This window comes from Diaphorina citri, unplaced genomic scaffold (assembly GCF_000475195.1).
Source record: "Diaphorina citri unplaced genomic scaffold, Diaci psyllid genome assembly version 1.1 scaffold665, whole genome shotgun sequence".
Lineage (NCBI taxonomy): Eukaryota > Metazoa > Arthropoda > Insecta > Hemiptera > Psyllidae > Diaphorina > Diaphorina citri.
In genome coordinates this window covers 42383-55188 of record NW_007378098.1, presented here as the reverse complement: position 1 = coordinate 55188, position 12806 = coordinate 42383, and positions in this window count along the sequence as shown.

The window sequence follows — 12806 nt, the reverse complement described above, 5'->3', positions numbered from 1 at the left end:
ATATTTTGGCAGGACAACAGGAATTATTTTGGATGATTCCAAAGAAATGGTGAAAAAATTATGTCTCATTTGTTGATTGAGAAACCACTGGTAGTTTTCTCCAAGCTCAAGAGCGACCCTTAAGAACAATAAGCACCGTGACCACATCAAAGTGACGGGGCTAAATAAGTAACCCGTTCACAAGTCATTTAAGCGGCAAACTGGAGGACCTAACTGGTTTTGAAACCCAATATTTTGTTCTGAATATGACAAATTAATATTTTTTATATTGAGAACTCGTCGAAGCTTCAAGTTACCCTAGTTAAACTTGTTTTGAGGTGTACTTGAAAAATGGTACTCAAAAGATAGTTTGGTTGTGAGGGAGACAATTTTTCGTTCACAAGTTTAGTGGATAGGTAGGTACGCTAGGTACTCACTGATTGGAGGAATTGCCCCTAACACCATGGTTTTACACCCAGACATACCTAAATGGAAATCAAAACATTGCAACAAGTAGGTACGAATATGTTTGTAATAATTAGTGGATGTGCCAATATCACCAATTTTTTCTATGACTTTTGCTACCATCAGATTATTCAGATTTAAGTACCTACCTAAAGGAGAAATCAATTCAATTTCAAATTTGACATTTATTGTGATTTGTGACACAGTGACATTCTAATTAAACACACGCCAATAAGAAATAGTGGATGTGCCAAATTTCCCTCTTTTCCTACGTTGTATTTGTCTCCAAAATGTCTAATAGGATTCTGCAGACACTCTGAATCCAAAACGGGTAGCGGTACCGGTACATAAAAAAAAAAAACTGAAAAAAGAGCATGAACATTATTTATGTCTTTTGCAGTGTGACAAATTCAACAAATTGGTACGAAGCACTACGCTGGGGGTTTACAAGCAAAAAAAAACTTGCACCCGTTTCAGAGGGTTTCTAATTCGGCGGAACGAATTGATGTGCCAATATCACCAATTTTTTCTATGACTTTTGCTACCATCAGATTATTCAGATTTAAGTACCTACCTAAAGGAGAAATCAATTTCAAATTTGACATTTAGTGTGCATTGTGACACAGTGACATTCTAACATTAAACAGTTAAACACACGCCAATAAGAAATAGTGGATGTGCCAAATTTCCCTCTTTTCCTACGTAGTATTTGTCTCCAAAATGTCTAATAGGATTCTGCAGACACTCTGAATCCAAAACGGGTAGCGGTACATAAAAAAAAAAAACTGAAAAAAGAGCATGAACATTATTTATGTCTTTTTCAGTGTGACAAATTCAACAAATTGGTACGAAGCACTACGCTGGGGGTTTACAAGAAAAAAAAATACTTGCACCCGTTTCAGAGGGTTTCTAATTCGGCGGAACGAATCATTGTCACAACGGCGTGGTGGCGGCCCTACAAAACAAACAACTTCCGTGCCTACCAGATATCATGTGAATATTACTCGTATGTCTTCATCAACGTAACCATTTGATTCGGTGCAAAGTCAGCGGCAAATCTCGCTAAATGAGGTTTGAAAGGAGTCTTCTTTGAATATTTGATTCATACCGCCTAGAAATATGCACATGTACACTGCACAGTTGCAAGGTGTACCTACAAAAGACCATCATTTACAAAATGAAACCACACTTTTGAGTGAAAATTAGTCACAAGGAGCTCTAGGCAAGATCAATAAAAAAAGTCGTTCTCTACCGCCTAGCCTTTAAAGCTCACAATATTAAAGTTTCAGAACAAAAGAGGATACAATTCCTTGCCTCGACAGAGGAAGGATAAAACGTTACCACTTGAGGACTTATTTAATTTGCTTTAGGTCCAAGCAGCTCCTCAATTTTGGAACCGTCTCATCATGCCATTAAAAGTAGCCTTTACCTGTCATCCTAATCCTGAGAATAAGGCTTTCATGTAGGTACCTATATGGTATATGGCTTTATAAATGCATAAATTGGAGTCGGGAAAAAAAGGTTTCTAAATAGCGTTGTACCAAAGGTTTGTATCAAAGTGCCATGTATTGTTGTTGTTTTTGTTTGTTGTAAAAAAAAAAGAAAGTTCTTGACTTTTGGTCAGGAATTCTAGAAATATTATTTTAATTAATCTAGATTTCATTGACTTACAACAGGGCGTTCAAGTTTGTTTTGTCAAGAACTCTACCCCACCTATGAAGAGTTGGTAGTAGAGGTAGAGGGTACCCTAACCTTCTTACCTAAAAGTACCCATTCTTGGTAAGGTAGTTGAAGAGCATTTTTTATAAACCCCGGATCCTCAATCAGTGATTTTTTATACATCCACGATCTAATAATCTCCAAGTGGTTAAACCTCAAAAGCCATATCCGGTTTATTCTGAGAATTAACGATCTTTTAATAAAACCAACAACACTTGCAGGTTAGGTTTACGAATAACTTACCTACACATTATGAAATCAATTAATTAGCTACAGATAAAGGAAAATTACTCTTCATATAACAGTAAACATTGAATTCTATAGGATTGAATGAGTCTCTTTGAGACTTATGAATGTAAAATAGTGAATATAACCTGCCTACAAGTATTCATTGAATCAAATGTGAAATACTTAGTTAATACCTAAACATGTATTTATTTACTGAAAAGCTATAATTTTTATCGACGGTTGAATGCATAATTTATTTTGCCCCTCAATCAACATGAGAGATGTAAAACCGGGTATGTTTTACAAGTACTTATCGTATTAGGATCTATTGTGAAGTGAAACGGTTGTACGAGCATACCTACTTACCTAAATTCAAAGTGATTTCATATTCATCTGGATTTGATTATTGCTGGGATAGTTTGTATCTTTTTAATTTATTGTATTTTGTATTGCACTTGTGTCTTGTCTACGTAATGTACAGGATATGTAGGTACATACCTATGTAATAATTTTGACTGACGGTAAACATAAAATATAAAGAGTCAACCTCTGAAGAGTCAAGGAGTTTGCGTCGGCAGAACTGGTTCATATTCATCTGGATTTGATTATTGCTGGGATAGTTTGTATCTTTTTAATTTATTGTATTTTGTATTGCACTTGTGTCTTGTCTACGCAATGTACAGGATATGTAGGTACATACCTATGTAATAATTTTGACTGACGGTAAACATTAACTACCTAATAACTATCCACAAAATATGAAGAGTCAACCTCTGAAGAAGTGAAGAGTCAAGGAGTTTGCGTCGGCAGAACGGCAGAACTGGTGCCATTTAACTTCCATTTCAAATCCATTCGTAAAGTTGGTCTTCATATTCACAGATAATTTCTTGTTCAAGTTTTCTTTTTCTTTATTTTTTTCGGCGTTTATCACTGGAGATAGATCCCATAGGTAACAACGTTCGCTAATACCTACTGATGAAAAGTGTCTGGCAATGCCGATTTCTATATAATTGGTTCGCTCAATTTCGCACGCCGAAAGGTACACACAAAGACTGTTTGTTTATCGTATTGTTTCGTTTATTTGTATTTCGGAAATTTCATTATTTACACTTGGAAATGTTCAATAAGGTACTGTGATTTGGTGTGGTAGGTCGTTTGGTGTGTTTGCTATGTAGGTTATAAGGTTGTTATTCTTGCGATTATTCCGGAAGCAAGATTTTCGAAGCGGCTGGCTCGGTGAATAAGTATACAGAAAAACAACAGAACAACTTCAGATAGGAATTATGATCCAAAAATGAGGAAGAGCAACAAATTCATGTATTAGTTCCAAAGTCCAAACATATATGTACAAACATTTCATCGAGCATTAAAATAGGACACCCCAGAAGAAATTAAATACTTTTCAACCGAAAACTAATGATAAAACAATAAACTAATAAAAAACAATGTCAACACAAGATGCTTGGACAACAAGCTCATGTTTTCCTGTCCAAATCGTGTATTTGGGAAAATTGAAACCGAAGATGTTTTAAAAGAGTTCTTTGAACTTTTTGGACCTTGGTCACCAAGGAACACCTCAACTTCGGTGTAGGTAAAAGATTGTTCAAAGAGTGACAGGAAAATGATACTTTTCAAATTAGGGGTTGAATATACAAAATTAATAGAAAATATACGAGGTTGTACGGCGTGGTGGTAGTAGTAGCAAGTAGCAGTAGGTAGATGTTCGTATGCTAAATAGGTAGCACAGTGCTCGGTTTGAAAATCCCAGGAGCTGCTAAAGTTGATTTTCATTCATGCGTAATGCCCATGAGAGGCTGAAAATTTGACAAAATTTTGCTCAAAAACGGATTAGGTAGGTAGGTAGGTATAGGTATCTACTGAAACAAGGGAATAATAATAATAAATAATAATATAATAATAATAATAATAATAATAATAATAATAATAATAATAATAATAATAATAATAATAATAATAATAAACCAAAGCACGCGACCTGATTGGTTCCTGCGAGAGACTGACACACGTTCGAACCCCGTAGTAAACCAATTAAACCAACAGTTGGTAAGCGGGTATAACTGGACCGGAAAACGATGCAAGGGGAGATGGGTACCTTAGGAGCTTGCACCTTGTACTAGTGTTTTCTTCGAGGTTTTTGGGGGGATGTTTTCTGAATTTTGATTGGTCGTTTTCGAAGATGCCCTGAACGAAACTTTTCTTGATGGAGTAGAATTAAGAGGTTATGTAGCACATGTAGCAGATATACCTATGTAAACACGTAGGTCATAGATATTTTTATTTGTTTCGAACTTAAATTGAAATTTTCTATGAAAAATATTCAGTACAAACTACAAGTAGTTATGTACATAATTGCACTAGTACAAACTACAAGTAGTTATGTACATAATTGCACTAGTATTCTAGTATAGGTACCTTCTTTTTCTTCGCCTTTTCCTGTGTACAGGCGGGGTCGACGTCAGCCTCTCAATCGGCCCTAACTAGGGTGATTGCTTCGGGCTGACATTCGGTTGTGGCGACAAATTTTACGAGTGGATGCCCTTCGCAGTCAACCTTTGCTATTTCTTTAGCAAGGGAAATTCAGGCAGACTAAGCTGGTCTACTCCCTGTTTAACGTCTCCCAGCCAGACAAGCCCACTATAGTACTACTAGTACCTACTTAAACTGTGGAGAAAGATGTTAGTTACATGCTCGGAGTCATAGATGGATAGATCACCTCTTATCTTATCAAACATAGGTAATTGGTACATCAGCTATCAGTTCCTGACTGAGTTATACTGGTTATACATAGGTCGGTACAGTGTCAGGCCAGGTTAATTTATCGCACAATGTCATAACAGTGTTACAGTACAGGTAACATTCGGAAATGTTAAGTGTCTATTCCTAGAGATGACTTTCATGATCATTGGATTTTTCATGTCCTCAGTTCAGATCGAAATGTAGGATTGTGTTACCTTTAGAAAGAAAAGACACTAGAAACTTTTTGTATTTTTATATATTAAAGAATGATGAATGTTGTTACAAATCAAAAATCAAGAATAGTAGGTACCTATTTTGTATATCCGCAGTAATAAAATCACAGTTCTTCATCAAATTTAGAATCATTGAAAACACTGCATTCATAATCTATCAAAAAAATTCCTGTATTTCGGTGAACCAATTCGTTATGTCACTTCATAATTGATCAAATTAAAGGTTTTATTAATGATCAATTTATCTGAAGCAGAACCAAGACAGTTTTGTAAGACTTTTGGGCACATTGTATTCTGTGGCACCATAGTGGTAAATTGGTACAGCAAAGGTTCTAATCATAGTAATTACCATCCAGCGTGAGTGCTAACAAGCTCCTGGTTAACACGGATTTTTGGAATTGGGAGAATTTTATCATTGCTCTAAAATACCTAATTATTGATGATGAAGGCAATTTTGGGTTTACTCCCCATATTTGTTAGCACTTGAGAAGTCCCCTATCGTCTTTATCTGTAGGTACCAATTTTCCATTTTCCGGAGAATTCCTCTTTGGCAGTTTTTCAGAGCTGCTTCGGTCTTTTAGCAACTTTTTATAGTCTAAATTAAGAATAGATTCGTCCAAGTTCAAACCATTTGTTCAAACCAACCTATGTTAGTTTGAGGTTTGGTGTCCTATAAGAAATTTAGCACATCCACTAAAAATATCGAAATGACATGGTTTTACCTATTATATTATAGGTAATATTTCTCCATTTACTCTCTTGAAAAAAATTCTGTCTTGGAAAACATGGTAATGCCAGTAACACTTAACAGCTAGTACAATACCTACACAAGTAGCTAAGTAATATAAAAAGCACACCCCTCTGAATCTTTAATGACTGCTCCGAGAGGGGACTTATTGCATCCTCCTCCTGGAGAAAAAAAAAAAGACAAATACCTACCTACTTAACGTTCAAAACTGAAGCTTTTAACGAGCTCCTATCTAGAAGTGATGATGTCTCGACCATAAATCAGCAATGCACCTCAATAGAGAAATAAGCTCAAGAATTGAATGAATTTCATTTGAAACTAGGTGTGAATAATTGCTACTATTTTTATTTTATCATTTGAAAATAATAAGATCCAAACAAGATAATTATGATTACCTATTTATCTCAATATTAGATTACCAACGGACCAACCTCTTTAATAAGCTCAAGAGCGACCCTTAAGAACAATAAGCACCGTGACCACATCAAAGTGACGGGGCTAAATAAGAAACCCGTTCACAAGTCATTTGAGCGGCAAACTGGAGGACCTAACTGGTTTTGAAACCCAATATTTTGTTCTGAATATGACAATTTAATATTTTTTATATTGAGAACTCGTCGAAGCTTCAAGTTACCCTAGTTAAACTTGTTTTGAGGTGTACTTGAAAATTGGTACTCAAAAGATAGTTTGGTAAAGAGGGAGACAATTTTTTGTTCACTAGTTTAGTGGATAGGTAGGTAGGTAGGTGCCTAGGTACTCACTGATTGGAGGAATTGCCCCTAACACCATGGTTTAACACCCAGACATACCTAAATGGAAATCAAAATATCTTGGAATCCCTGAAGAAATATTATAACTGACAAATTATCCATGACATTCTTCCACATTAATTTTTTCTCTCTTCTTTGTTGTGCTTTTTATATTAAATTAATTTCAAAAATTGCTCTATACAAAATATTATCAATTAGAGATATCACTGCCGAAAATTCCAAGATTTTGATTTGTAGCTTTGATCTCAGTGCAAAATCAATTTTCGCACCGTTTGAAGTAGGATGAAACTTGATTGAAAAACTAACGGATAATATCCGAAACAGATTTAATTGATTTCGCAAACGTTCTCACAAGAATATAGGTAGTAACTATTAAACCCTAAATACTAAATAGTCTAATTCTCTAATTAATACCCTTAAAGATATGATAAATAGTTAAATACCCACGTCGCGTTTGATAGAGGAAATTGTAACAGAGGTCTCGTCATCCGGAAATAGAAGAGAGAAAGAGGGCAGGATAGGAGAAAGCCAGTCGTTCCAAGAACGAACTTTATATATGTATGTTTGGGATAAAGTTCACCCCGAGGGGAAATCGAACCCGCCCTAAAACTAACAACCTAGAGCTTACAAGGCAGGCTCACTATTCTCACTACTTTCAAAGTTAACTAAACTAGAATGACAATGATTAAACTCCCACTTGACATTTTGGACTTTATAAAGGGAAGGGGGCATTGTTATAAAATGATCTTTACGTCCATTACAACAATAAACAATGATCAAATTAATAGCCGAAGCAAGCAGCTGATCCCTATACCCCTGTTGACGAGGTTAAAGCAGACTTTACTATTAAATTTATTGCAACCTATTCCTTTTACCCTACATGAATAAAGTCACTGATGTACGAGCGTATAACCCTTTCAGAGAGCGTTCGTTCCCTGCGACCAGGATTTGAAATTAATATTAACAAAGACCTCGAAACCAGCCTAGTACCTAGTAAGCGCTCGGCTGCGGGTTCGATTCTCGCCCTGGCTTTCTAATATCCTCTTTCTTTCTTCTCTCTTCGCTTTCCGGACGATCAAACCACTTAAAAAAAAAGGCTTACGAAATTTAGGTCAAAAGGGCAATCAGGAGGAACTGTAGCATTTTCCTCAAGTTATCGAAGAATAGGAAGAAGAAATTTATATAACTTTTCATTACTTTGTTCAGAAACAGATTTGATAGTTATGGCGACTAGCGACTGTCCAATGTCTAAAGATCCGAACAACTAGGCATAATTGTACGGTCCATTGGAAAATAAGTCTAAAAGTTGAGTCTCAAAAAATTCTCAAAACTGAAGGATGAAAACTACATAACTACCCATCTACCCAAGTACCTACTCTTAAAACTCAAAAGTATCAACGTCTATACCTATATATTACTTTGGTATGAATTATACCAAGGAAAAAATACTCATCAAGGTAGGTACCTACATACCTATCTAGGTATCTACAATTCTACACACATCTATAGCTACCGATTCCAAGGAAAAAATACTCATCAAGGTAGGTACCTACATACCTATCTAGGTATCTACAATTCTACACACATCTATAGCTACCGATTCTACCAATCTGGAGATTGGCTATTGCCGATTCTGATACATTTTTCTGTCGTAAATAACGAACGATTTTGAACAAAAGGCAAAATGCATCGGTCTATATCATTAGAAGGAGTCTTCGATGAATCGTTTAGAAGTGTGAAGTCTCATTTTAACACGGTTACTAGAGTAACTTCAAAAAGACCTTTAGACCTTCGCCACCAAATTGACAAATAAATATAGGGTCATTAGGGTCTACAATTTTGGCGGTTCGTTTGGTGCTGAAGTGTGATAACAAGGTGAATTTCTCTAATGATATACAAAATGACTGAATATATCGGAAGTTAAATACATACTTGTATCACATGGAATTATAGTGCGAGGTAGAAGTGTCACTACTCGGATATAAAAGTGACGTGACGGGGAGAATGTTAACATTATTAGGGGATGACTCTTGAAAATCAGGAAGTGTAGAAGGAAGGTATCCTTAGGTAAATTAAAGATCTAATTCTTTGTAAGTTGTAGCTTACCACCTATCCTATCACATAACTAGATAACTATAGAAATCATGAAAGATTGGTTTTATACTCGTAAGAGAGTGGTGGGGATTTGTTATTTTATCCGTTTTGAATGGATTTCAGCGACCGTTCTTTTTTGAGATTTTTGATAATTAATCCAAGATATTTTTGAGTTTTGATAATTATGTACTGAACTACTCGTATGTACCTAAGTGTATCAAAATCAAAACTGATACTGAACGCTAAATATCGGGACGTGTGCTTGCCTGAAGCTTTTAAGGCGTCCTTGTTATTCTAAGGTCATGTGAGACCTGTAAGGCATCCTAACTGTGAACAATATTAGAATTAATTTTGATATTATTATTTTATTTTTTCTTCACGCCAAGTCTCAAAGGTATTCCCTCTGACACCCTTAGGGACACTTGTACAAAAGCGTGTCCCTGGGTTGCGTGAATGGTAAAACAACAATAATATTTGGAACGTTTGAAATTACCCTAATAGCCTCGCTTTTTATTTCGTCAGTTTTTTTAAAGAGGTTTGATAGAGGGAACTGTAACTGCTGAGGTCTTGTCCCGAAATCTAAGAAAGAAGGAAGACAGGATAGGAGAAAATTAGCCGTTCCGAGAACGAACATTATCCTTTCAGGACAAAATCCGCCCCGGGCGGTAATCGAACTCGCGGCCTAATAAGACGAAAACATCTCTTTGGCAGAGCCTTTAATGGCGTACAGAACCTGGGGAAGGTAAAAACTGAAAAGGATTGAACGGTTAAAAGATATCTCACTCACAGCCTAGAGCCCTAGTCTGCGAAATTTCACTTCAATGCGGTTTACCTTAGGTAATTGCGAAATTTCACTTCAATGCGGTTTACCTTAGGTAAAAAGGATAAGACAAACAATGCAATTAAATAATTACCTCTACTCAGTTACCTACTACAATAGGTAACCTGTAACTACCGATAGTTGATGAAAGCATTCTTCCACTCGTAATATATGGTCCTAGGTCTCGAATTCTATCAGGTTTAGTGCCAACTATCGACGCCCCATGGAAACTATAACACCCGGATATTGGAGGGGAGGATCCGAACCTATCTATGTGTTTACTTTATCGCGGTACGTGCTTATTAAACCAATAAATCATTCTGCCTGCGGCGCTCTAATTTATTTTGCTCACTTTAGCGTTCAGCTAAAATTAGGATAAGAAAATATCTAGCAAAATTTTCAAAAATTTCTCCTGCGGCACTCTATTTTATTTTGCTCACTTTAGCGTTCAGCGAAAATTAGGATAAGAATAGAATAGAATATACCCTGCTTATACTGCCAGAATGAGACTGAAAAGTCCCTTTACTCCCGCAGTCTAAGCAAGGTCTCATGTATTTGGTACAATATTTTCAAAAAATAAATTACAATAGACCCTTGCTTAAATTAAGCATCTGCGCAAAATTAAGCAAAAAAAACAGCCAGTGTTATTGTCTGTGGCTTGACAGGGCTGGTTTTGTCTCAGTTTTACGTCCTCCAGCGAGACGATAGGTAGGTAGGTACATACCGGCTATCGGAACATAAAAATCCAAAAATAGATGATGAACCATAGAATATTAGGGTGTACACAAGGTCAAATAGTACACCACTTGCATTGGCCAAGTTCTGGCACATCCACCTTTTTAAACACAGCCCAAACTGGGGGCCCCGCGCCTTTGAAACTGCCCCGGGCCCCGCGCCTTTGAAACTGCCCCGGGCCCCGCGGGGGGCTAATCCGGCCCTGGGAATAAGTTAATAGTACTTTTGTAGTAAGTACATACTTTCTTCTCCAATAATTAGGTACTTACAGTGCTTACTTACTTACCTACCTACTGTAGGTGTAGAACGTTGATATTATAACCCGGTAAAACCCAATGGGCGGGTTTATTATCACTAGGTACCTTCCTACTGCCTTTCCTACTAATCCAGAAAGTATACCTCTGTTCTGAGTTTATCCTTAGTATCAGATTAAGGCATTAAGGTATGAACGGATGGACCTAAAGTATAAATATAACATTTGGTCCGGAAATTAGAAACGGTAGATATATGTACATTATGTATGTAATTCTTGTAGCTATACTTATTTTACTCATGACTATTATTTTATTAGGACTGTTATGTTCTTACAAAAGTTACCTTTGTTTTATATCCATAACATCTTCATTCAAATTACGAGTAACATCAGGGAAGCTACTGTATGGTGTTACAGTTAGGTTATTTATTCTCAATATTTCGAATGAATAATTAAAGTTACAGGCTTATGGTTTGTTTTACATGTGTTAAAAAAATGTAAATGAAAATCTATAACAGTTAGATAATTTATTCTTATCTGGGTAGGCAATTGAAATGTTCAAATTTGACCTTTTAAACCTCATGACAAAACAACGAACTATTAGTCAGTAAATATAGCAAAACAGGTAGGTAGGTAGGTACATACATAGGTAGGTAGGTAGGTAGGTAGATAGGTAGGTAGGTATTACACGTTTGATATTGCCGATATTTTGGCTAATATGCTCCTAAGATAAATAAGAATCTATTGTCAGAAAATGAGGTGTGAAAATTAATTATCTGTGGCTACCGCTAATTGATTTTCAATCCGTTTCCTAGACAGAGTCCGAATTGAATGCACTAGTGTCTGACACCCCCACTCAGGCTCACCAGCACCCAATAGATCACTGAAGTTAAGCAACGTTGCGTGCGGTTGGTATCTAGATGGATGACCTGGGCTTTTCCCGTCCCCACTCAGGCTGGATGAGGATATGCTAGGAGGTGAATGGCTTGTAGGTTGTCGTTGAAAGGAGGGTAAAACCCTCCTTAGGTACTAAAAACCTTAGCAAACATTCAAAGTCACCTACCACACTCACGAGTTCAATTACTCGCTAACGTTGAAACCGCTAAGTGCAGCAAAAGTTACGAATTAGCTATTACGAAATATACATATTTATGTACTTGCAGTTATGCAACTCTAAATTAAGCAATAAAAGGGAGAAATAGGTACCTGTAGATGTATCTAAGTAGGTACCCACAGTCCCACACACAGACAAAATAGGAGCTGAAGAACGTACAAACGGTATGGTCCAAATCTTAAAACGCGTGCAAATTAGCATGTCCCTTGGGTCCGTTACTGCAATGGGTGCAAACTTTAGGCATTAAAACGGAACCATGAAAAACACCATGCCCAAATGTAAATAATTGGACTTAACCGCGAGGGTTATGATTTCATTCGTACTTATTTATATTTACTTGTAGGCACATCTACCTAAATTTAACTTCACATGATTTTATAATAATAATGGACTGCTGTGTTTTCCCCTCCATTTCAATTTTTAGGTATTGGGAACAATGCAATGAGAAAGTCTTGTAATCGGTCCAAATTTTCAGAATCGGAAAATGTGTGGAAATATCCGTTTTTATGTCATTTTATTTTAAAGCAAGTAGGTACCATTCAGGAATCGCCTTTTTATCGCCTACCACTGTAAGCAGAAATAGGTATTTACGTAACGCTATTGGTACGGTATCCAACATTAGAAAATGTTACAATGACAATGATAAAACTGCCGCGGGTTGAAGTCAAATATTGGTTTAGTTTGAAAAGCATTAGATAAGTCGTAGAGATAGCAAGCACTAAAAGCTTTCCAACAGGTAGGAGCTACTACCTACCTATTATAAAAGCAAATATAAATACCTACTTATCTAGGTATGTATACTTTCTAATGGGTAGCTATGTAAAGTAGCTAACTAGCCTCCTGCTTCCTATACTTTTATGTCAATAGCAACATTATCTACCCATCACTAAG